We start from the raw sequence: 25,144 nt of genomic DNA, 5'->3' as shown, positions 1-25,144 counted from the left end.
GGACCTTTACCAGGGACTAAAAGCAAGAAATTTTACATCATTATTGCTATGGATTATTCAACAAGGTGGCCAGAGGCTAGGGCCACTAGCAATGCAACAAACCACCAACAAGTCTGCAAATTTGTGTATGAAATGATCTATTACAATTTTGGAGTTCCTTTGGAGATGGTCAATGATCAAGGGAGAGAATTCAGAGCAAATCTAGTCAAAGGTTTTACCAAGAGGTTTGGCATCAAACATAGATTTACTACACCATACCACCCCCACCAATGCAATGGGTTAGTAGAGAGCTTGAATGGATTATTACCATACCACCCCCAATGCAATGGGTTAGTAGAGAGCTTGAATGGATTGTTGTTTAAGCTTGTGGAAAATCATCCCAATGATTGGGATTTATACTTAGATAAATTAGTTTGGGCTTTATGGGGTGACTGAGAAAACTACCTACTGGGTATCACTTAGTGTATGGGGAAGATTGTTTGCTACCTGTAAATGTGATGTTACCATCACTTGAGTTTTTTCTATAGCATAACTTGATCAAGGAAGAGTAGGAAAAAAGGAGGCTAACTAATATGTATTCTTTATTGCTGGTGGATAGAGAAGAAGCAGTTAAGTGGTATGAGAAGAACAATAAGAGAATAATTTAAAATTTTAATGAGAAGCTTGGGAACAAAGACTTGAAGGAAGGAATCTTGGTCCTGAGATATAATAATGCCTTGGATAATACTTTTCAAACCAAATTTAGGGTCAAATGGGAGGGACCATTTATCATTCATGAGGTTTTTTCTAATGGATCGTATCAGCTATGCAGGATTTGAGTAGTCAGATGCATGCAAATAAGGTGAATAGCCTAAGATTGAGGCCATATCATATCAGGGTAATGTGAAAGCAAAGAACAAAGGTGAAACACTTAAAAGTGTTTCATGGCAGAGTTGGGGAAATATGTGAGAGGTGCCCAAGGTCCAAAATAAACATGAGATGAGGAAATATAATAATGATAAATGATGATGTGTAAAGAGACCACGGTGGCAAAGATAGTGTGGCAGCACAGGGGATAAGATAAGATGTCAAAAAAATAAAAAATAGAAGGTGTATGGTCGAAGTGAAGAGACGGCACAAAGTTTCAAGAAGATGATGGAGCAGTGAAGGCGGTAGCTGGAAAAAGGGGGGGCTTTGAAGATGAGGTGAATAGAATAAGAGAGAATAGAGAAAGGAGATAGGTGGACTAGGAAGGGAGAAGCTATTGCAAGAAGACAAAAGAAAAAGCTGCAGTGAAGGAAGCTTTGCAAAGGGGTTTCTAGTTTTGAAAGGTTGCAAAGCTTGAGAGGCAATCCAATTGAGGTAAATTTGGGAAAATCAAAGTAAAGGTGGTGACTTGGTCCTCCAGAGAGTCAAGCAAAAGAGGCATTTTTGACTATCTCTATAAGTCGGCTCTATTAGATACTTGATTTAGCCCATTTTATGCTCAATTCTTGCTGTAGTAGGTGAGTAGTGCACTGAATAGAGTCTTTTTGAGAAGAGTCTGCAGTTGGAGTTAGTGAGTTTAATGTAGTTTGGATAATAAATTGAGCCTACTTGTGGAGTAACTACAAGTTTTCTGTGTGTTTGTTTGATGATTTTTAACCCATTCTCTCAAGGTTGTTGAGACAACCTTTTGGCTTTGGGGAGTGAACAATGAGTTTGAAGCTCGAATCTGAGCATTTGTCGATGCGTAATTGTGTTTTGGGGTTTGACTTGTTGATCAGTTGGATTTAGTTGTAGTTGAGATTGAATACATGTGAGGTAGTGTCTGTCAATTTAGGAGGCTTGAGTTGCTTTATGTTTAAAATTGTCTACTTCTCTTGAGAGTATGCTGCTAGAATAGGTCAAAAGAGGGACAATCGTAGGCAATCGAGTGTCTAGGGGATTAGTTGATCAAGAAAAGGGTCATTTTATTCATTTTGGTTGTAAGGGAGAGCATTCTGAGTATGCTGCTAGAATAGGTCAAAAGAGGGACAATCGTAGGCAATCGAGTGTCTAGGGGATTAGTTGATCAAGAAAAGGGTCATTTTATTCATTTTGGTTGTAAGGGAGAGCATTCTGAGTCAAGTGTGACACTCAAAAATTTGTTTAGAGGACAGCTTGGTTTGTGAGTAGATTGATCTATTTGGAGCAGCTGGGATTAGAAAATGATCAATTGAATGTCAGCAGGTGGGTCATATTTTAGGTTGGTTTAAGTGGCTAGAGGTTTTTTAGGTCTTAGCTAACCTGGAGCTGAAAGAGTCTATTGTAGCAGCAATCACAACAAACAACAATCAAATGCTAGATTAGATTACAAAAGTCGACTGTTGGCAGCCCAAGTGTCTTTCAGAACATCTTATAATGAAATTAGGGTAGCTCCAGGGCTAGAAGAATACAACTGACACAAAAGTGAGAGTCTTTGATCTAGACAAGGATTCTGAGATGGTTAAATCTACCTTTGAGAACATAATTGACCATAGTAGAATCCAGTTAGATCTGTGTCAGCTGGTGGTCAGCAGATCATAAATAGAGAGATGTCTAATATGGTTCTCCGGTTTGATAGTTTGATGTTAGCTGACAAAGGAGGTCTTCATAAAGATCCAGGAGGAAAAATCATGTGAGTGAATTTTATCACTTGGGGAAGGTTTGAGACAACATGATGTTAGCATGAAGGATCGGACAAGTTTTATAAGAAGGTTGGGATCAAGTGTTTGTAGGTAGCTGCCACCCACTGCTGGAGAACAGGCGAACGTGACTCGCAAACATCTATTCCAAGCTACGAGTAAAATGGGTTCATTTTTTTAGGTAGCTACCAATGGAGGATTGGCAGACGTGATATTGTTGCAAACATCTATTCCAAGCTACGAGTAGAATTGGTTCATTTCTGCATCAGTCGTTTGAGAAAATTATCTTAGTTTTTTCTAGTTAGCAGGAGAGCAGAGGGGGTTGGCCAAGAGTTGGGTAAGGTTGTGAGAAAATGATTGTAGGGTTTGCTGAAGTGAGAGGATCACAGAGGATCCACAAAGACTCATTTTGGACTAAGAACTTAGGGGAAGGTTTAGGAAGCAGTTTTGTTTCATTTTTACATTGGTTGAAGTGAATTTTGGTCAGCTGAAAAGTGTTAATGTATGATATTGAGTTTTGAAGCAAGTCATTGGAGTGTTCTGATGTTGGTGGACAATTTTCATTCTAGGGTCATCAGATAGTGACTGTTTTGGATGAAAATCAGTATATGATTTGTCCGAGGCAGTTGAGAAAGATCTAAGTTAGAAACACATCCGCTGAAGTCAGCTGAGGCTTTTGGGTAAAATATTTGAAGTCTTTGAGGTTTGGTCTAATGGTAGAGAACTGATGGAGTCGCTAGCTAGGTGTGATAGAAAGGTGTAGAGGTGTTCATTCATGGCAGTTAGAGGTAAAGGGACAAAAGATGAGTTGTTCAAACCCTAAGATCTCTCTAGATAATTGTTATGCAGAAACATGCATAAATCAGGCATAAACTCAACCACCCGACCACCCTCGAGCCCAAGGGATGCACACATGAAATATAATGAAATACATCATACCTCTACCTTGATGTCCCATACCATCAAGAGGTATAACTCCAATCCAATAGCATGTAGCTATAGTGTGAAATGGTAGTTGAGTAGATATGGACCTCTACACAAGAGACCATAGCCTAAGCCTCCAAGCCCCCAAGCCTCCCTTGAGTGTGCCCCATGCCCCTATTATATAGGAGGGCCCTCAAGTGAATCTTGACTCTCCATTTCCCATGTGTGACCCTTAGATGCCTGATCCTAACCTTAACCCTTAAGTTTAGTCCTAACCCATGCTCCACTGGAGCTTGTTCCCATGCTCCCATGCTCACAAGCCTAATGTGGGTTAGCCTCCTAGTATATGCACACATAATGTGCATATAACATAGCACACATAATGTACATATAACATACTTTTCCTCTCTCAAAACGTTGCACTCTTGCAATGAAAAAAAGGAGAACTGCGCTGAACAATCTCAACCGACTCCCAAGTTGAATCCTCTTTTTCCCTATCTTTCCACCTAATCTCCACCTAATGTTAACCTCAGGGATTAGTCAACTACAAAGTTTCCATTCCATGCATTCAAGTACCTTATCAGGTTCATGTGGAACATAGAATAATTCTTTGACTTCAACGAGTTCTTGAAGAGTAACTGTGTTATTCTCACCTCCCAATTTCCCTTTCAATCTATTGATATAAAAGACTAGATGAACTCTAACATGTGGAGGTAGTTTTTAGTTCATACACAACGGTGCCAATCCGATGTATAAATCGAAATGGACCACAATATCTAGGAGATAAATTCGAGCATTTTCCTTTTGACAAAGTCTGAAAATCTTTAGGAACTTTTAAATAAATCAACGCTCCTGGTTCAAAAGACCAAATTGAGCATCCTCTATCAGCATAGAACCGTGCCCTACCTTGAGCACTCGTGATAGAATCCCGAGCTTCGGTCACCATTTCTTGCATATCACGCAAGAAATCCCTCGATGCATCAAGCTCGATGTCCTTAAGACTGACATCAATAGGTGCCCTGGGTTGATACCCATACATAAGCATGAACAAACTAAAACCAATAGCCGTATGTTTAAAACTATAGGCAAATTCCATCATTGGAAGATAAATTTTCCAATTTGATGCTTTTCCAGAGACATATACATGAAGCATATCCTCTACAATCTGATTTATATGCTTTGTTTGCCCATCAGACTGTGGACGATCAGAGGAATTCACACTCAAAGTAATTTCCTCGTTGTAAACCATTCGGAATAAAGTAGGAAAACATGGCATTATAATAGCAGGAACCAAGGATTCATCGGCGCCCCGACATACCCATAGCTACACATGGAATAATCGACGTCCCAAGTTACCCATATCAACATCATCAGCGTCTCGATGAGTCACATATGTCCATCCGTAAACCATCTGGTTGACTGTATAAATCACCTAAAGTACAGAACTAGAGAAAGAAATGCCAACAAAGGAAAAATCCAAATTTCCTTAATCCGAACACAACAAAATAAACTCATTGAACTCTAAAGAAAGAGATTTCAACAAGTGAAATGCCGACGAGATTACACTCATCAATGCAGGCTATAGATAAAAGAAGTTTATCTAGAGAATGCCCACACTATAACTTCTAGTGAATTTAGAAAATGAGATTGTCTTTGAATGTTGAGGTCAACATGCTAAGTGATGTAAGCAAAGCAACAATCTTGAGCCCCCAAATCATCCCATAAGATAATATATGTGAGGGGTCTCTAGCGTCCCATACCACCATGATACCACCCATACATACCTTATTAATTTAAAACTCCTTAGTATGCCATCTAGGAAATATGAATAAAATCCTGTATAAAAGGAATAATATGGCCTTATGCCAGACTTTCACATACTAAAACATGTCTCTATATACCTGAGACCACATCAAGGAATAACTCTTTTCGAGTACATCACAAAAGAATTTTGAATTATTGGCGCCTTTCTAATGATAACTACCCAATAAACTCAATAAAGTTAGAGTAGAAAAATAACAATTCACCTAGATATATAAGCAACTAGGTATCCAAGTTGGAATATGTACAAGAGTACAAGCAATATACTCAAAAGTATGTGCAAAAAACAAAGGCAAATGCTACCTTCAAAGCACATGATATTATCCAAAAGATCAAAAGATCCTTATAAAACCATGGATAAAAGCATAAAAGCTCCTCAAATAAATAAAAACCATAGTTGATCATAAAAAATCAATGCATACCATCTAATGGACATTAATCATGCCAAAAGAAGCATTAAAATTGGTGGCCAACTCATCAATCCAGAATATATGAACGTGATGTCGTTCAAGCAAAACTCCAAAGTAAGCAAGTGAAAACACATGTGTGTAGAACTCAATTAAAAAAACCCTAGACACAAGTGATCTAGGCAAAACTTGATGAGTCCATATAAAACTTGGAAAACATCTAATAAAATCCACCAAAACAAACCGATCAACTGACCCATGATAGAATTTTTCTTAGGCTTAGAAAATTAAGCCCGTAGGTTCGATCGGAATGCAAAAGGGTAATTAAGGCTCTTGACTACGTTAGAATAAATTTTCTTAGAGGAATCACCTATGCCTTCTAGGCAAGGGAAGTTTTTTCGAGTTCGGTTTTGGAAGAACCACGGGATTAGTCTCTTGTTCGGACATTCGTGGGCGAGGCCCCGAGTGGGAAGCTCTGCCTTGTGCAAGAAGTTGCTGCTTCCACTGCTAGCACCCCAAAATTGGATGCGTAGAGGGGGCAGGGATCTTTCACCCATCCAACGTCCAATCCAACGTCCAATGTGGTTGAAACTTTATGAGTGTATGCATGGGGATTCTATCACAAAGTTTCACCTGTATTGAATGAACACCGAATGGGCATAACGGTGTTTTGCCACCCGCTCTTTTCTACATATTACCAAAGGGGTTCCCTATATGAAAATGAGTGCATTTGGTAAGACATCACACTGGTTTGGTGTCGGATGGGGGGTGAAACTTTGTAAATGGGTCCATGGGGCTTCTCCCCCACATTCGCAAAGTTCAACCCCTATTGGACACCGGATGGGGTGTGACGGTGTGCTGGCACAACTCTTTTTTGCATAGTGCCCAAGGAGTCCCGTATACCAAAAAGTGTGGTTTTGGGTAGCATAACACATCCCCCTACGCATAACGTTTCACCCCCCTCAGACATCGGCGGATGGGGGTGACACTCGATCATTTGTTACATAGTGCCCAAGGGGTCCCTTATGCAAAAAAGATCAGGTTTGGGTAATAAGTCACACCTGTTAGACGTGAAACTTTGCAAGTGGTTCCATGGGGTTGGATTGGACCCACTCACAAATTTTCACCCCCATCAAACACTGGATGGGCATGATGGTGGGTTGCCACCCACTATGCAAGAAAGAGGGGCTTTGGGAAGAACATCACACATGTCCAGTGTTTGATTAGGGTGAAACTTTGCGAGTGGATCCATGGGGCTTCTCCCCCCCAACTCCTGAAGTTTCACCCCATATTAAAAGCATAATAGTTTTGATGGAGTGTTGCCACATGAGCTTTTTTACATTGTGCCTAAGGAGTCCCTTATGCAAAAAAGGGCAGGTTTGGGTAGGACATCTCACTCATTCGGCGTCAATGGGGGTGAAACTTTGTGAAGGGGTGTCGGATGGGTAGGACGATGTGTTGCCAAACCCGCTCTTTTTTGCATAGTGTGCCCAAGGGGTCCCCTATGCAAAAAAGAGAGGGTTTGGGTAGGATATCACACCCGTTTGGTGCCTGATGGGGGGTGAGACTTTGTGAGTGGGTCTGTGGGGCTTCTCCCCCCCCACTCCCAAAGTTTCACCCCTATTAAATGCATAATGGGTATGATGGTATGTTGCCACCTGCTCCTTTTTACAATGTGCCCAAGAGATCCCCAAGCAAAAAAGAGTGGGTTTGGGTAGGACATCTCACCCGTCCCACATTGATGAGGGTGAAACTTTGTGATTTGGTCCATGGGGCTAGTCCTCGCCCACTTGTACAATTTCACCCACATTGGATGCTAGATAGGCATGACGATGTATTGTCACCTAGTTTTTTTTTGCATAGTGCCCAAGGGGTCCCCTATGCAAAAAAGAGCGGGTTTAGGTAGGACATCACACCCGTTTAGTGTCCTCGATAGGGGTGAAACTTTGTGAGTGGGTCCATGGGGCTGCTCCTCCACACACTCACAAAGTTCTACCCCTATCAGATGCCAAATGGGCCAAACGGTGTATTGCCCCCTGTTCTTTTTCGCACAGTGCCCACCACCAAGAGGTCCCCTATGCAAAAAATAGAGGGTTTGGGTAGGACATCACACCTATCCGGAAATCGATGAGGGTGAAACTTTGCCAATGGGTTTAGTGTGGCTATCTCCCCCACTTGAAAAGTTTCACCTCTATCTGGGTGTAACGGTGTGTAACCAATTGCTCTTTTTTGCATAGAGCCCTAGGGGTCCTCTATGCAAAAAAGATTGAGTTTCTATAGGACATCACCCCTGTCTTTGTGTCCGCCGATGGGGGGTGAAACTTTGTGAGTGGATCCAAGAGATACTCCCCCACCCACTCACGAAGTTATAATTCCATCGTATGCCGGATGGGCATGGTTGTGTGTTGCCACTCACTCTTTTTTGCAAAGTGCCCAAGGGTCCCCTATGCAAAAAAGAGAGGGTTTGGGTGTTTGACATCACAACCGTATGGCATCCAATGGGGTTAAAACTTTATGCGAGTGAGTCCAAAGGCTACTCCTCCCCACTCGCACAAAGTTTCAACCCCATCAGATGGTGAATGGGCATGACAGTGTGTTGCCACCCGCTCTTTTTTGCATAGTGCCCAAGATATCCCCTATGCAAAAATGAGCAGGTTTGGGTAGGACATCAGACTGGGGTGAAACTTTGCATGTGGGTTGTCGTCAACAAGGTTTCTCCCCCCTACTAGTAAAGTTTCACTCCCATCAGATTAGCGTGAGAGTGTATTGCCACCCACTCTTTTTTGCATAGTGCCCAAGGGGTCCCCTTGCAAAAAAAAGAAGGTTTGTGTAGGACATTATTTCCATCTACCATCCGCCGATGCGAGTGAAACTTTGTGAGTGCATCCATGGGGCTGCTCCCCCTATCAGATGCCACAAGAATCATGGAGTGTTTCCCCCGTGCTTTTTTGCATACCGCCCTAGGGGGTCCCTTCTATGGGGCTGAAACTTTGAAAGTCGCTCCAAGGTCTGCTCCACCCCACTCATAGAGTTTCACCCCCACCACATGTCAGATGGATGTGATGGTATGTTGCCACCCGCTCTTCTTGCATAGTGCCCAAGGGATCCCCTATGCAAAAAAGAGTGGGTTTGGGTAGGACATCACACCTATATAGCATACGATGGGGTGAAACTTTGCAAGTTGGTCCATGGGATGCTCCACCCCCTCACAAAGTTTCATTCCCATGCCGGATGGGCATGACAATGTGTTGCCCGCTCTTTGTATAATGCCTAAGGGTTACCCTATACAAAGAAGAGAGGGTTTCGGTAAGACATCATAATCATCTAGAGTCTGATGGTGGTGAAACTTTCCAAGTTGATCCATAAGGGTGCTCGCAAATTTTTACCCCCATTGGATGCTAGATGGGCATAATGGTGTGTTTCCACCTGCTCTTTATTGAATAGTGTCCCAAGGCATTCCATTCCCTTTACAAATAAGAGTAGGTTTGGGTAGGAAATCACTCCCGTTCGATGGGGATGGCGTTTTGCAAGTGGGTCCAAACACTCCCCCTCAACCTCAACTCCAGCTCGTGAAGTCCAAGCATATCTCAAAATCTGCGGAGCTCCTCAGCTCCCAAGACCTTCATGAAGACGTTAGCGACCTGATCTTGTGTGCTGACGTAGGCCAAGTCAATGTCACCTGCCAAGACTCTCCCCCTGATGAATTGGTAATGTACCTTCATCCGCGCGCATGGAAAATTGGGATCCTGACCAGCTGTATACTACTAAGATTGTCACAATATATGACAACATTTCTCTCCACATTCAACCCCAAATCCATAAAAGTAGCTTTTTGCGTAACCAAGCTACCTCACCTGTTGCCACGCAAGCTCCTTTGTACTCTGCCTCTGCACTCGACAAGGCAATTGTGGGCTGCTTCTTGCTTGTCCATGTCACAGCACCACTCCCCAAATCCCAAGTCTCATTTTCATACAATGCATCGATCTCCTCATCCATAGCTTTCTCCCAATACACATTTCCAATAGCCTTATCAAAAAATGTGGGCTCTACAACCTACACAACTTTTGCCATGTAAGCATAGTGATATGCCACATAACCATCATAAGTCAACCTTTGCACATGGTTTTTGACTCTTCTAGGTCTTTGTAACTTTGTATTCATGGCTTCCAAAGCCTTCTTTACACCAGGTGTCCTCATTGCTGGAATCCGAATCTCCAAGCCACTAGACTCTCCATGAAGAGAATGCCCTGTAGAAATATTAGGCATACCAAGGGGCTCAACCACTTTCTCTTTGCCTTTATGTGATGTACCAGTTACATTTCTAGGATTTCTATTATGACATAGCTTGCCACTCTATGGTCTATCAACGGAACCGCTGCATGTATTATGACATAGCTTGCCACTCTATGGTCTATCAACGGAACCGCTGCATGAGGACTCTCCTGGTCCACTCAATGACTGTGATTGCTGACTTGCATTCTATACAACCACATTTCCACATACGTTGCTGACTTGCATTCTATGCAACCACATTTCCACATACATCAGTCCTAAAAAATCCTAAAATGGGATTGATCATGGTGATAGACATAGATTAAGCAACATAATTAAGGTGGATTATACCACACTAAGAACTCCATAAGAGAGAGAGAGAGAGAGAGAGAGAGAGAGAGAGAGATTGCACACTCAACACTCAATTCTATTGCTCTATTGCATTCACAATGAACCATACAATGATATAGGCTTTCTAGCCTTATCCCACTTTACATGTCATCATCCATATGGCAACTCCTTTTCCACTCTTTTGGTCAACACTCACACACCATTCAATATTACATGTGGCATTCTTAACTTGCCATAATTTCTTGCACCTCTAGGGTGCTTTCCCACATATAAACATCATTGCGATTACATCTCTCAACACCCTCTCTTAATTGAGGTGTTCCACAACTCACCCATTACCCATCAATATAGCATTGCACAATTGCAATCTCCACCTCTCAACACTCCCCCCTCAATGATACATTGGAGTGTTCATCAACCAAACATGTGTGCGCGTGTCTACCATCTTAGACACCAAGTCCATTTTGAGCTGACTCACTTAATAGCAGAACCATTGAGTCCAATTTGAGCTCTCAGTCCTTGGCAGAGCCCTCAGCCCGACACATTGGCTCCTTACCCTTCATCAAATTTTTCAAACTTATCTACTGCCCATTATAGGGTGGAATTTCAAGGCAAAACCTTCTAGCCAAAAATCTCCAAGCAACGTCAAGTCGACTCACCACACTAGTTCCTGACATCATCAAGCTTAGTAGGCAACAGAGCATGCTCTTCCACAATAGCATCAATAGACAAGAGGAACCTTTCCTCTTTCACAAAGCTTAATTTCAAGCTATCAATGTGCACCACATTTGTGCACCCATAGTGCTTCCTCATTGGAAGACACCAACACATGCTCAATCTTCTCTTGATGATCCAAACTAGCATGTTTCTTACAAATGAGTATTTTCCTATGCCCAAGTCAAATGTCATGAGCTAAATAATCACAAAATACCTTCACAAATCTCCATGGCAACCTCCTTGTTGACATCAAAGACTCCATAGTCTTCATACTTGCTAAAATCTCCATTTTTAACTTCTTTGGGCATCACCATAAACTCCAAATCTCCATGGGCATAATCTCTCTCCAAATGCAATACTAATGACAATGAGTGTGCTAATTTTTTTTCATAATAATGAAAATAATGCTTAATCAAAGAACTCGTAACCAAGAAAAACTATACATAAATATTCACCACCCATGACCAAGAGTCCACCCAAGCTCTGATACCATGTTAAACAATCCTAAAATGGGATTGATCATGGTGATAGACATAGATTAAGCAACATAATTAAGGTGGATTATACCACACTAAGAACTCCATAAGATAGAGAGAGAGATTGCACACTTAACACTCAATTCTATTGTTCTATTACAATAGAACTCCATAATTAAGGTGGATTATACCACACTAAGAACTCCATAAGATAGATAGAGAGAGAGATTGCACACTTAACACTCAATTCTATTGCTCTATTGCATTCATAATAATGAACCATACAATGATATAGGCTTTCTAACCTTATCCTACTTTACATGTCATCATCCATGTGGCAACTACTTTTTCACTCTTTTGGTCAACACTCACACACCATTCAATATTACATGTGGCATTCTTATCTTGCCACAATATCTTGCACCTCTAGGGTGCTTTCCCACATACACACATCACCGTGATTACGTCTCTTAACACCCCCTCTTAATCGAGGTGTTCCACAACTCACCCATTACCCATCAATGTAGCATTGCACAACCGCAAATCGCTACCTCTCAACAACAACATCTTTTTTAATAGCATACCATCTACTCATCTCATTAAATACAACATTCCTGCTTACCCTCAATTCATGTGTAGCAAGATTATAACATCTATATCCCTTTTGCTCAAGGGAATGCCCAATAAATAGACATTTTTTAACCTTTGGATCTAGCTTAGTATGCAGCTCATATGGCACATGTACATATACAATACATCCAAAAACTTTAAAGTGAGACAAATCAAGTTTCTTGCTAGTAAAATTCTCCTCTAGTGTTACGTCATGTATGGCTGTAGGAGTCATGTTCATGATATACACTATTGTAGACATAGCCTCAGCCCGTGGCATATTCTTCTTTGCCATCAATGCTCGTGCTATCTCTACACTGTGCCTATTTTTCTACTCATCAGTAACTCCATTTTGTTACGGAGTATATCTACATGTAAATTGTCCCCGAATGCCATTCTTCTGTAAGAAATTAGAGAACTCATTGGAGAAGTATTCTCCCCCTCTATCTGACCTTAGGCACTTCACATGCTATCCTATCTGCTTTTCAGTCACATCACTCTAAAATTCTAAAAATGAGTGAAAACTTCACTCTTCTCCTTCATGAAATACACCCACACTTTCCTCGTGTGGTCATCAATGAATGTTCCATAATACCTATAGCCACCCATGGATGTAGTTTTTGTAGAACCCCATATATCTGAATGCACAACATCTAGTACATTCCTACTCACATTTTTGTCATTCTGCTTTCCAAATTGGCATGCTTCACATACTTTTTGCATACCTTCAACCTTAAACTTAGGTAGCCCTATCATAATTTCTTTAGTCTGCCCAATCATCTGGCCAATAGAAACCAGATTCTTTGTGATATTTGGAACATGAAGTATATCTACAAGTTACTTCACCTTACCATCCTGCATAGACAATGGCACGTCTCCAACATGGGCAATCAGATGAGTAGTGTCATCCCCCCTATTTCAACAAAACCTAGTATTTCAAGACTCTTCATTTCCTTGAACCACTCACCATGACTTGTCATGTGGTTTCAAAGCACTTGAATCAACATACCATACATCATCCTTACATGATATACATCATTTCCAGAAACATAATTAACTATATGTTGCATAACAAACAACTTCTCATTATCCTCATTATTTTTTCTCCTAGAGGACGCATAGTTATTTTGCTACACTTTTTCATTTCACATGTCATTCTGCTTCTTATAACAATCTGCCTGCACATGTCTAGGCTTACCACAGTAAAAATAGTCTCGTATATCATTATGCTGCCTTTTCCAATTACCACGATCTCTTTGAATCCCCCTATCTCTAAACTACCATAATTCTAATTACCTGTTTGGCCACCACCTCGGTCGTGTCCATGACCTCTACCTCATCCTCTACCTTAACTTGTGTAGAATTCCATTGTGACAGTGAATGTTGGCTTGATTTTTGTGGAAAAAATCCATTCCAAGGATTCCGTCAAAAACTCCCAAAGGTAAGACTCTGAACTGGCAGTCAGTTGCATTCCCATCTAGATTAAACTGAATACGATTTATCTCATGGTGAGTGAAAAGAATCTTCCCACTGGCCAATTCAACTTGCATAGGTTTCCCTGATTTTTATTCTAAGACTAGCTTACGCAAGCATCCTCTGGGGAAATAAATGAATGAGTACTACCTTAATCAATCAAAAGTTTAAATGGCTTACTCTTATACTCAGCTTGAGCATGGATGACAGAGAATTGATGATTTCGCCCTTGGTTTTCAATCGCGGCATAAATCTGACCTCTTTCCTCTTTCACTACTTCTGCTATCGTAACTGCTCTGGTTGTTGCAGATTGGGGCACGGAACTCTTTCACTTTGGTTACCCCAGTTCTGGGAGGGAGTTTTGAGATTACTCTGAATAGATGCAGATGGTTGGAGCTGGAGTCCTCCTAGGATTGCCCTGATTTTGGCAAGACGGTTGACTGATACGAAGGGGCTGGTCTCTGCACTCTAGGTCCTTGACTTCCCTGTCCTCTTGACATGGCAGGGGTCGGGCGGTCTTTAAGCTGGTGACCGAAACCCTGACACCCAAAACACATGTTCTCACTTCTAAGCTCATCCCTCTGAATCCTTGAAAGATATGGGGCTCTTGAGAAAGTGTTCTTGAATTTCCCAGCATCTTGAATTTCCCAGCATCTTGATTCTGATTAGGGCCTTGCTGCCTCTTTGCAGGTGGAACGTTTGAAGCACTTCCTGGAGTTTGGAACCTTTTAAATCTTGAGGGTGCAGGCTTTGGCGACAAATGCTTTGGCAATGTCCTTTGCCATTCTGACAGCTTTTGCCATTGAGACTGGTTTGGCATTTTTCACTAAAGTGTCCAATGGCTCGTTCATTCCTCGAATGAATCTAGCCAAAAGTGGAGAATATTTGAGGAGAAGGGCAAATGCCTGATGGTATTCATCAATCGTCCGGCTATCCTGCTTCAGTTCCAAGAACTCATTCATTTTGGTTTCCAGGAAGCCCGGAGGATAGAACCTCTTCCTGAGGTAAGCTTTAAGATCTGACCAAGTTTGGGTATTTTGGTCGAGACGGTTTGTCTCGCAATGGTTCCTCCATGCGACCCTGGCCGTTTCCACAATTTTCAATCTGGCGAGAGCCATCTTGCTCTTCTCGTTATAACCGGTTACATCAAAATACTCTTCCACTGCCTCGATCCATTTTTCCACTACTTCTCCTAACTATTCCCCCCCTTCACCCTTGAAAGGACCATGTTGGGATCGGTGCAGGGCTTTACGAACCTCCAGATCTAACTCTTCATCATCCGTAAGAGGATCCGGCTGCCTATCATAGCCCGCGCACCTCATGATTCTGACAAAACGATATTTTTGTCAACTTAACTTTGTCATCAGATTTATGACTATTTAATTTTTAAGATTTATTTCTTAAACAAATAAATATTCCAATATAATTCTTGAAAACAAGATTCACTCTGATAATTTTATTAACCAATATTCACAACCATGAAAATAATTTGGAAAGGCTTGCATATTCAGCCTCATTATTGCTCTTAAACTTGAACCTCCTGGCTCCCAAATCACAACTCTTTGCCCTATCTGCTCATAAAGACAAACCTTGTAGTCCCTTTTTCCCCAGAGTCCTCTTAAAAGCCCCATCAAAGTAGAGGGTCCCATCTATATTCTATATCTCTTCACAAACCTATGGTCTGGAACCACCTGTCTTGCAATATCTTTAATAGGCGTGGGCTTCACCTGCACCTCTTTATAGGTTAACATGCCAGCCATACTGACCCTCACACTATCTTCTTAAATAAAGCTTATATCAAACTCTTACAGTGCCATAACCCATTTCTACACTTTTGGGCTATCTCCAGGGCACTTCATTATATGTGGAAGAAGGTTATAAAGAAGTAAGCACAATAAAATGTCTATAGATCATATAGGACTTAAACTTCTTGGTTGCATAGACAAGTGTCCAGACCATCAGTTTAACTTCATGCTAGGCTTTCTCAACCTCACCCTTTGCCCTACTGATATAAAAGACTGGCCTCATATATGATTTTTTGGATCCTTTTTGCATCAATACAGCCCCTACTGCATGTTTCCCCACACTAAGACTGAGATAAAATGGCTGACTCCAGTTTGGGAGCATTATGACCGGTAAGGTAGATAGCCTATTCTTTAAGATTTCAAATGTATCCTCTTCAACTTGGCTCCATTTAAAAGGATATTGTTGGCTTGCCTTCTACAAAGGATATACAAACTCAGCCAACATGTAGAAAGACCTGGAAAGATATCTGAGTTTATGGGACAAAGCTCATCAATTCCTTAGTTGTCTTAGGGCTCTCCATATGAAGACTTTCCACTTTTGATAGGTCTGGTGCTATTCCATTCTCACTTATCTCACCCAAGAATACAACTTTGGCTCTAGCTATTTTACACTTAGCTGGGTTCAACTGAGCACCATCATCATCTCGCTATTTTACACTTAGCTGGGTTCAACTGAGCACCATCATCATCTAGATGATTGAAAAAAACATCCAGCTTCTTTACATGCAACAACCTATCAATATACACACAAAAATCATCCATGAAAATTCTCACAAAGGTCCCCATGTATGGTGCTAGAATCTTGTCTAGCCAGCTTTGGAAGCTAGCATAAGCATTTAGTAAACCAAAAGGCATCACCCAGTAGTAGAATACTCCCCATGGAGTAATGAAACTAGTCTTCTTCTGGTCTCCATGAGCTATCCTTATTTAATAGTAACCACTAAATCCATCACATACAAAATACCTCTCATGCCCAGCTACTTGATCCAAGATCTCATCTTGAAAAGGAAGTGGATAGTGACATCTTTTTAGTAGCTGCATTTAATGGTTTATAATCTACACAGATCCTCCACTTATTGCCATTTTTAGAAACAATCACAATGGGAGACACCCACTCAGCATCATCTGCAGGATAGATAAAGCCTGCTTGCAACACAGCTTTCTACCCTTTGTCTCCAGTATTTGTTTTTGAATCGTTCCCCATCTCTTCAGCTTTTGAACTACTGGCTTAGCACCCTCTTTTAATTTAATTTCATGTACAAAATTGCTGGTACCCCTCATCTGAGTGTAATCCTTTGCAAACAGCTTGTTGCAAACAGCTTGGGATACCTGTCTAGTAGCTCTTAATACTACACTTCCTCTTCTTTAGTCAGATCCTTTGCTAACATTTACATCAACTAATCTTTGGGAATATCTGGCTTTAAATCTTGAATACCAGCTGATTCTGATAGAGGGTTAGTCATCTGTACACCACATAAGTCTGTGTAAGATTCCTCCCCAGCCCCTCAAGATGTCCAGTTTCTTCCCTTGTAATCAATCCCCTTTTCAGAATAATAAAAGATCTTATTTCTACCTATTTTGGCCTAGAGAGAGAAAATATTCTAGAGAGAGATAATTCAATTTTTAGATATCTTTGAGAATGGAAAAATATCCCTTCTTATTAAAATAAATTCCCTTGAAACATAAGTTTAAAAAGAAATTCCTAAGGTGCTAATGTGCACAAAAGACCTTAGCCTAAGGGCCCCTGTTTTCAGAAAATTTTGGATTAAGGTCCAAACAAAGGTTTGACAGGCCAATGAGATTAATCCAAATGTAGGGAGGAGATCAATTAAAGAATAAAAGAAACCTCCCCAAAAAAATTAGTAAATACTCACATAAGATGAAGAGTGGACTAAGGACCAAAGAAAAGAATTAAAAAACTAAATTTTGACACCTCAGTGTGGGGATCTCCCCTCATGAAGTAGGCACCTTTTTCTCATCATTACCCCCGATTTTTAATCAATAAAATGAGATATTTTCATCTCTCCTCTCTTCTGTTTCAAATCTAGATCCAAAAAGTAAGCTGAATTGACCCAAAATGGTCAAAAATTGACCAAACTGATCTGGAAAATTCTAGAATCAATTTTCTTGGTTAGAGGCTCACTTTTTCCTATAAATAGAAGCCTCCCTCTTTTGTAAAAGCTTAATGGTGTTTATACACTGTTACTCTAGTCCTGTCCTGAGCCATCTACATTGACTTTTTTAATAATTCAATTGTTTTTCGTAATCCTCTCTAAAGTGAATTGGTGGCCACTATTGCTTCAAAACAACAAGAGTAGAACCCTCAATCCCTCAAGCCAAAGAGGAGAGCTTACAAGTTCCATGTAAGCTAATTTTCTTACTTTATTTATAATTTTTAATGAAAAATCTATAGTTTTCTTGATTTTTATGTTTTGCAAATGATTGAATTAAATTAAAATGCTATGCCTTTGATGAAAAGGCCACCCCCTTCTCTTCTTTACTTCCAACCTTTCTTAATCCTAGAAAGATTAACTAAGTGATTAATTAAACTCTGCTTATTGTTTACTCTCTTGAATTTAGAAAATTATGTAGATTAGAGTGCTATAATTCTAAATTGGGTTAATTAAGTTAAGTGAAGAAAGATAAAAATGAGAAATGGTCAGCCGTACAAAGGAGGTTATGGCAAAAAAATTTAGAATTCTGTGAAAAAGAAAGTTTGTTTTTATGTTATTCCAAAAGAGTAATTCCCACCATTTTTGCATCTAAAAGAAATATTCTAATTACTCCATGTGCATATTCACCTGTGAATATGGACGGATATCACTGATATTAATTATTAAATTTGATTTCTATGCATAGAAAGATGCATAAAGGAATTTTTTATTATAAAAGTGTTATTCTTATTAAAATTGATTTATATGCAAAGAAAGATGCATAATGGAATTTTTTTAATTACAAAAGTATTATTCTTATGCCATAAGTGAGAAGAGGGAGGTGAGTATATGCAGAGGTTGAGGTGTGGGAGGCGGAGGCGGATTTCATCGTCTTCTAAGCAAGCACGAAAGTAGGAGGTGGGATGGCCTAAATTTTACAAAACAACTCTAGAGCTTCTTCAACAGCTGGAGCTTCTTCAACTAGGTAGCAAATCAAATTTAAAGAAGCTGAATTGCAACTTACATATCGAAAGCTCGAGGTGGGAAGAGGAGGCACATGAAAAGATTCTCCTCCTGATTACTAATTTCTTTTTTTAAATTGGAACCTCACTCTCTGCTCTCGGCCTCTCTTCTTTCAAACACCAACACACACACCCCTCTCACACACAATTAATCTCTCTAATTAGTTTGATTTAAAATCTAATTAATCTCTCACACCACACTATTCTCTCTCTCTCTCTCTCTCTCTCTCTCTCTCTCTCTCTCTCTCTCTCTCTCTCTCTCTCTCTCTCTCTCTTTCTCTCTCTCTAATTATTTTAGTTTATTTAAAATCTAAATGATGTTTAGATTCTAATTTATGTATAACTAGTGTTTACAATCTAGTTAGTGTTTGATTGGTTTAGTTTAATTAATGATTAATTAGTTTATTTTAGAGTTATTTAGTTTAAAATTAACATATGCATATGAATTAAACCTACTTTAATGGAACTTCACATACGTAAGAAAATCAAACTAGAAGGAAGTACACCTTTTTCGTTGTTTTGGTTGGATGTTGATGATGCTGATGCACGGAAGGCTTGGGAGGGAAAACTTTTGAGTCCAAATTGGGGCAAATTTTGAAATATTATGAATTTGAAATTGGGTGGGAAACTTTGGGAGAGATGGACTAGACAATCTAAATTGAGAGTGGGAATTTGAACTTAGGTCTAAACTTTGAGGGAGATGGGCTAAATAGATTGAGAGAGTCGATTGGCTTCCATTTACATTGGCCCTAGTGTACACAAGAGAATCTAGAGTGGCCTTAGGAACAAGCTACCACTCACAAAAGAATCTAGATTGGCCCAAGGGCCAAGCTACCATGAAAAAAGTTACATCCTTGAATCTGAAATTCAAATTTCCCCCCAAAAGTTGAAATTTAAATTTCTCCCTAAAGTTGAATTTGTCATTCCCTTGTCATGCACAACAGGTGGAAGAATGGCCCTAGGACCATTCTTGCATGACCCTTAGGCCTCAAGGTCATTTTGGGATGGCCATGGGGGCATCCAAGAATGGCCGTAGGGACATTCTTTTTCATGAACAACATGAGGAAGAATGGCCCTAGGGCAATTCTTGCATGACCCCAAGGCCTCAAGGTCATTTTTGGGATGGCCATAGGGAATCCAAGAATGGCCCTAGGACCATTCTTTTCATGAATAACTAGTGTAAGGACCATTCTTACATGACCCCAAGGCCTCAAGGTCATTTTTGGGATGGCCATAGGGAATCCAAGAATGGCCTTAGGGCCATTCTTTTCATGAATAACTAGTGTAAGGACCATTCTTACATGACCCCAAGGCCTCAGATATCCACCATTTCATGCACAAAAGGTGGAAGAATGGCCCAAGGGGCATTCTTGCATGACTCCAAGGCCTCAAGCGCATTTTGGGATGGTCATGAGGCATCTAAGAATGGCCTTAGGGCCATTCTTTTCATGTACAGCACGTGTAAGTACCATTCATGCATGACCCCAAGGCCTCAAGGTCATTTTGGAATGGCCATGGGGCATTCAAGAATGGCCGTAGGACCATTCTTGCCATGCACAACATGTGTAAGGACCATTCTTGTATGATCCTTGGGCCTCAAGGTCATTTCGGAATGGCCATGGGGCTTTCAAGAATGGCCCTTGGCCCATTCAACAGGTGGTAGAATGACCCAAGGGCCATTCTTTCATGACCCAAGGCCTCAAGGTTGTTGAGATATCGAGCTCGTCTAGTGAGGCGGTGGACACTGATGACCCGCCTGGGGGATAGGCCCCACACTTACACCACTGGCATGGTTGGTGAGATCTTGGGTGATATGCGGCCAGTGGGATGACAGGCTGTGTGACAGCCATTCTAGAGACTGGCATAGTTATAGCGCCAGCTCATTTAGTTGGGTTCACACTATAGAGAACCCGTGTATGTATTGGTTGAGTACCTTTCATATTATTGTGTACTCTTATCTTGTATATGGTGTGTTGAGTGTTGAGTAGAGAAGAAGAAGATTTCAGCCTCTCACCTTGTGTGTTCTCTATTAGGGTTTTGTGAGTGTGTGTGTGTGTGTGTGCTTGCAAGAGCTCAAGCTCTCTTCCCCCCTGCATCTTTTCATGGTATCAGAGCCTGGTTTGTGCTAAGGACTGAGCTGCAAGCAAGAGAACCACAGGAAGCGGTACGAGGGTAAGAGCTGCAACTACTCTTCTCTATTTGTGTTGGTGACTACACCCTTGTCGGGAGCTCTACGGGAGGCACCGGCAACGATCTCTGATTGAGGAGCTTTCTTCGCGGGAGTAAAGCTATAGGGCAACTATATCGTCCTATCGGACAATAATTTAGGGCCGAAAATGCGTTTCGGGCGCGTCTAGACCTCCGTTTTTCAGAAAGCAGGCGATTTCGAGCACTGCGGGGGTAAGTCATCGATTCTCTGCAGCAGAACTCTGTTTTAAGAATTGCAAGAAGACAGATTGACTGTGCAGACACTGTGGGTGCTGCAAAGAGGTCTACAGTTGCCATTGGGTGTATGTATGCAAATTGAGGTCACTGGTTGTGACATTTGAGAGTGCTACAGTACCGCTGCAGAAAATACAGCAGTTTGTGCAGGACAAACCAGAGTGTTGTTTCTGGTTAAATTGTGTGTTTGGCAAGATGTCAAATGATGGGATAACCCAGATTGTGGCTGAGAAGCTTGATAAGAATAACTTCCATTCTTGGAGGTTCAAGTTGACGAATTTCCTGATGGGAAAGGGCTATTGGGACTACATAGAAGGTGAGCATGAAGAGGCACCGGAGATACCGGACATAAATCCTACTGCTGCAGATGTGAAAGAGTTTAAAGACTGGAACCAAGGAGCCAGGAAAGTCATGTATTGGCTCTCCATTAGTATACAGGACACCATGATTGGCTACATTCAGGATGCCAAGTCCCCCAAGGAGGCGTGGGACACCTTGGTAAAGCTTTATGAAACAAATACCAAGGCACGCAAGATACAGTTGAAGAATGAACTTCATACTGTGGAGAAAAAGAGCATGTCTGTGAATGACTATGCGTTGAAGATAAAGGGTATTGTGGAATCCCTTGCATCTATTGGTGTGTCAGTAGATGATGATGATAAGGTGGAGGTCTGTCTACGTGGTCTCGGGCCACAATACAAGGCGTTCAAGACGTCTATTCAGACTCGGAAAAACATTCCCAACTTTACAGATTTGGTGTCTATGCTGATTATCGAAGAGAAGAGCTTGGGTGAAGACCAACAGTCTTCACAAAGCAAAAACAGTTCAGAGCAACAGGCCTTCTACACGAGTTCAGGAAGAGGACGAGGTAGAGGAGGCCATGGACATGGTCAAGGAGGTGGCCGAACAGGTAATCAGAATTATGGCCAGCAGTAGCAGCAACAACAATAACAGTCCCAGAATCAACAACAACAACAACACGCAGGTGGAAGAGGCAAATTCAGAGGCAGGGGGAGTCAAAGTGGCCATGGAAATTGACAAAGGCAGTATAATGATGCACGTGAATGCTATTATTGTGGTAAGCCTGGACATGTGCAGGCAGAATGTTATAAGAAGCAGGCTGACATGCAAAGTGGCCATGGAAATTGGCAAAGGCAGTATAATGATGCACGTGAATGCTATTATTGTGGTAAGCCTAGACATGTGCAGGCAGAATGTTATAAGAAGCAGGCTAACGTGCAGCAAAACAACTATAAGAGGCAGGGGGAGTCAAAGTGGCCATGGAAATTGGCAAAGGCAGTATAATGATGCATGTGAATGCTATTATTGTGGTAAGCCTGGACATGTGCAGGCAGAATGTTATAAGAAGCAGGCTGACATGCAAAATGGGAAAGTGCAGCAAAACAACTATGCATCCTCAAGCAGAAATAATGAGGATAATGAAAGGTTGTTTGTTATGCAGCATGTCGTGAATGCCATGTCTGAAAATGTTGATGCAGCACAAAAAGATGATGTATGGTATGTGGATTCAGGTGCTTCGAACCACATGACAAGTCATGGGGAGTGGTTCAAGGAGATGAAAAACCCGGAAAGACCAGGTTTTGTGGAAACAGGGGATGACACTGCTCATCCAATTGCCCATGTTGGAGATGTGCCATTGTCTATGTAGAATGGCAAAGTGAAGTACCTTGCAGATGTACTTCACGTTCCGAACATAACAAAGAATCTGGTTTCAGTTGGCCACATGATTGAGTAGGGTTTGCAGGTTCGGTTTAACCCTGATGGATGTTATGTTGAAGATTTTAAAGACAAGTGCAGGTTGGTTGCAAAAGGCAACAGAGTGGGCAGAATGTTTACATTGAATGTAGACATGCCTGAAATGAGTGCTGCGATGTTTGCAAACGGTTCAGGAATTGTTGCAGACACAGACATTTGGCATAAAAGAATTGGACATGTGAATGTGCAGAGATTGAAGTCTATGCAGACTAAAGGAATTGTGACAGGGCTGCCAAAATTTAAAGTGGAAGGTATGCAGAAAATATGTGAAGCATGCCAATTTGGGAAGCAAACAAAGCATGTGTTTCCACGTAATAGATATGTGAGCAGAAATGCACTAGATGTTGTGCATTCAGATGTATGGGGTCCTACGAAGACCATATCAATGGGAGGCTGCAGGTATTATGTGACTTTCATTGATGACCACACAAGGAAAGTGTGGGTATATTTCATGAAGGAGAAGAGTGAGGTGTTCACTTACTTTCAGAATTTCAGAGTTTTGGTTGAAAAGCAAACAGGGAAATATGTAAAGTGCCTAAGGTCAGATGGAGGGGGAGAGTACTTCTCCAATGAGTTCTCTGAATTTTTGAAGAAGAATGGTATTCGGAGATAGTTTACATGCAGATACACTCCGCAGCAAAATGGAGTTGCTGAGCGGAAAAACAGGCACATTATTGAGATTGCGCGAGCATTGATGGAAGAGAAGAATATGCCGCATAGCTATTGGGCTGAGGCTGTTTCTACAGCAGTATACATCATGAACAGGACTCCAACTGCAGCCATACATGATGTAACTCTACTAGAGGAGAGGTTCACTGGCAGAAAACCAGATTTGTCTCATCTGAAAGACTTTGGATGCATTGCATATGTGCATGTGCCAGATGAGCTGAGAACTAAGCTGGATCCGAAAGCTAAAAAATGTGTGTTTATTGGATATTCCCTTGAGCAAAAGGGATATAGGTGTTATAACCCTGCTACACGTGAGTTGAGGGTAAGCAGGGATGTTGTCTTTGATGAGATGAGCAGTTGGTATGCTGCTGAAAAAGAAGCTGTTGGGGCTGATGTGAGTGGAAGTGTGGTTGCACAAAATGTAGGTCAGCAATCACAGTCTTTGAATGGACCAGGAGAGTCCTCATCTAGTGGGTCTATTGATAGACCATGGAGTGGCAGGCTGCGTCATAATACCAGTCCTGCAAATGTGATTAGTACATCATGTAAAGGAAAAGAGAAAGTGGTTGAGCCCCTTGGTATGAATGACATTTCTGCAGGGCATTCTCATGTTGATGGAGAGTCTAGTGGCTCAGATATGAGCCTTGATGAGGAGCTTGGGATCCCAGCTATGAGAACACCTGGTGTAAAGAAGGCTATGGAAGCCATGAATGAAAAGCTGCGAAGATCTGGGAGAGTGAAAAATCCTGTGTAGAGATTTACCTATGATGGTTATGCGGCACATCACTATGCATATATGGCAAAGGTTGTGCAGGTTGTTGAGCCCACATGCATTGATGAGGCTGTTGGAAATGTGTGTTGGGAGAAAGCTATGGATGAGGAGATGGATGCACTATATAGAAATGAGACTTGGGATTTAGTGCAATTGCCTGAAGACAAGAATGCCATTGGATGCAAGTGGGTGTACAAAGTAAAACATAACAGTGATGGAAGCATAAACAGGTACAAGGCTAGATTGGTAGCCAAAGGATATGCGCAGACATATGGCATTGATTATGAGGAAACTTTCAGCCCAGTTGCCAAGATGGCAACAGTGAGAGTTGTGATAGCAGTGGCTGCGTCAAAGCAATGGTCTTTACATCAGATGGATGTAAAGAATGCATTCTTGCATGGGGATTTGCAAGAAGAGGTGTATATGTTGCAACCACCTGGTTATGAGGATGTGAGTCACCCCGAGCATGTTTGCAGGTTAAAGAAAGCCTTGTATGGCTTAAAGCAAGCACCAAGAGCATGGTCTAACAAGATTTCTGAATATCTTGTCACTATTGGCTTTCATGTAGCCAATGCAAATTTCTCGTTGTATGTGAGACATGGTGATAGAGGGGTTGTGCTTGTTGTCATCTATGTAGATGATCATTACGGGGGACCATGATGCAGAGATCTTTGATGTAAAGATCTTGCTAAGACAGAAGTTTGAGATGAAGGATCTGGGGGAGCTCAGATATTTCTTGGGCATTGAGGTGATTAGGTCACCACATGGTATTGGATTACTGCAGAGACAGTATGGCTTGGACATGTTGTCCAAGTATGGTATGATAGGCTG

The sequence above is a fragment of the Cibotium barometz genome, chromosome 15, assembly GCF_041138505.1.
Source record: "Cibotium barometz isolate CiBa-2024 chromosome 15, ASM4113850v1, whole genome shotgun sequence".
Classification (NCBI taxonomy): domain Eukaryota; kingdom Viridiplantae; phylum Streptophyta; class Polypodiopsida; order Cyatheales; family Cibotiaceae; genus Cibotium; species Cibotium barometz.
The sequence above is the reverse complement of the archived record's forward strand: the minus strand, read 5'-3'. Positions refer to the sequence as shown.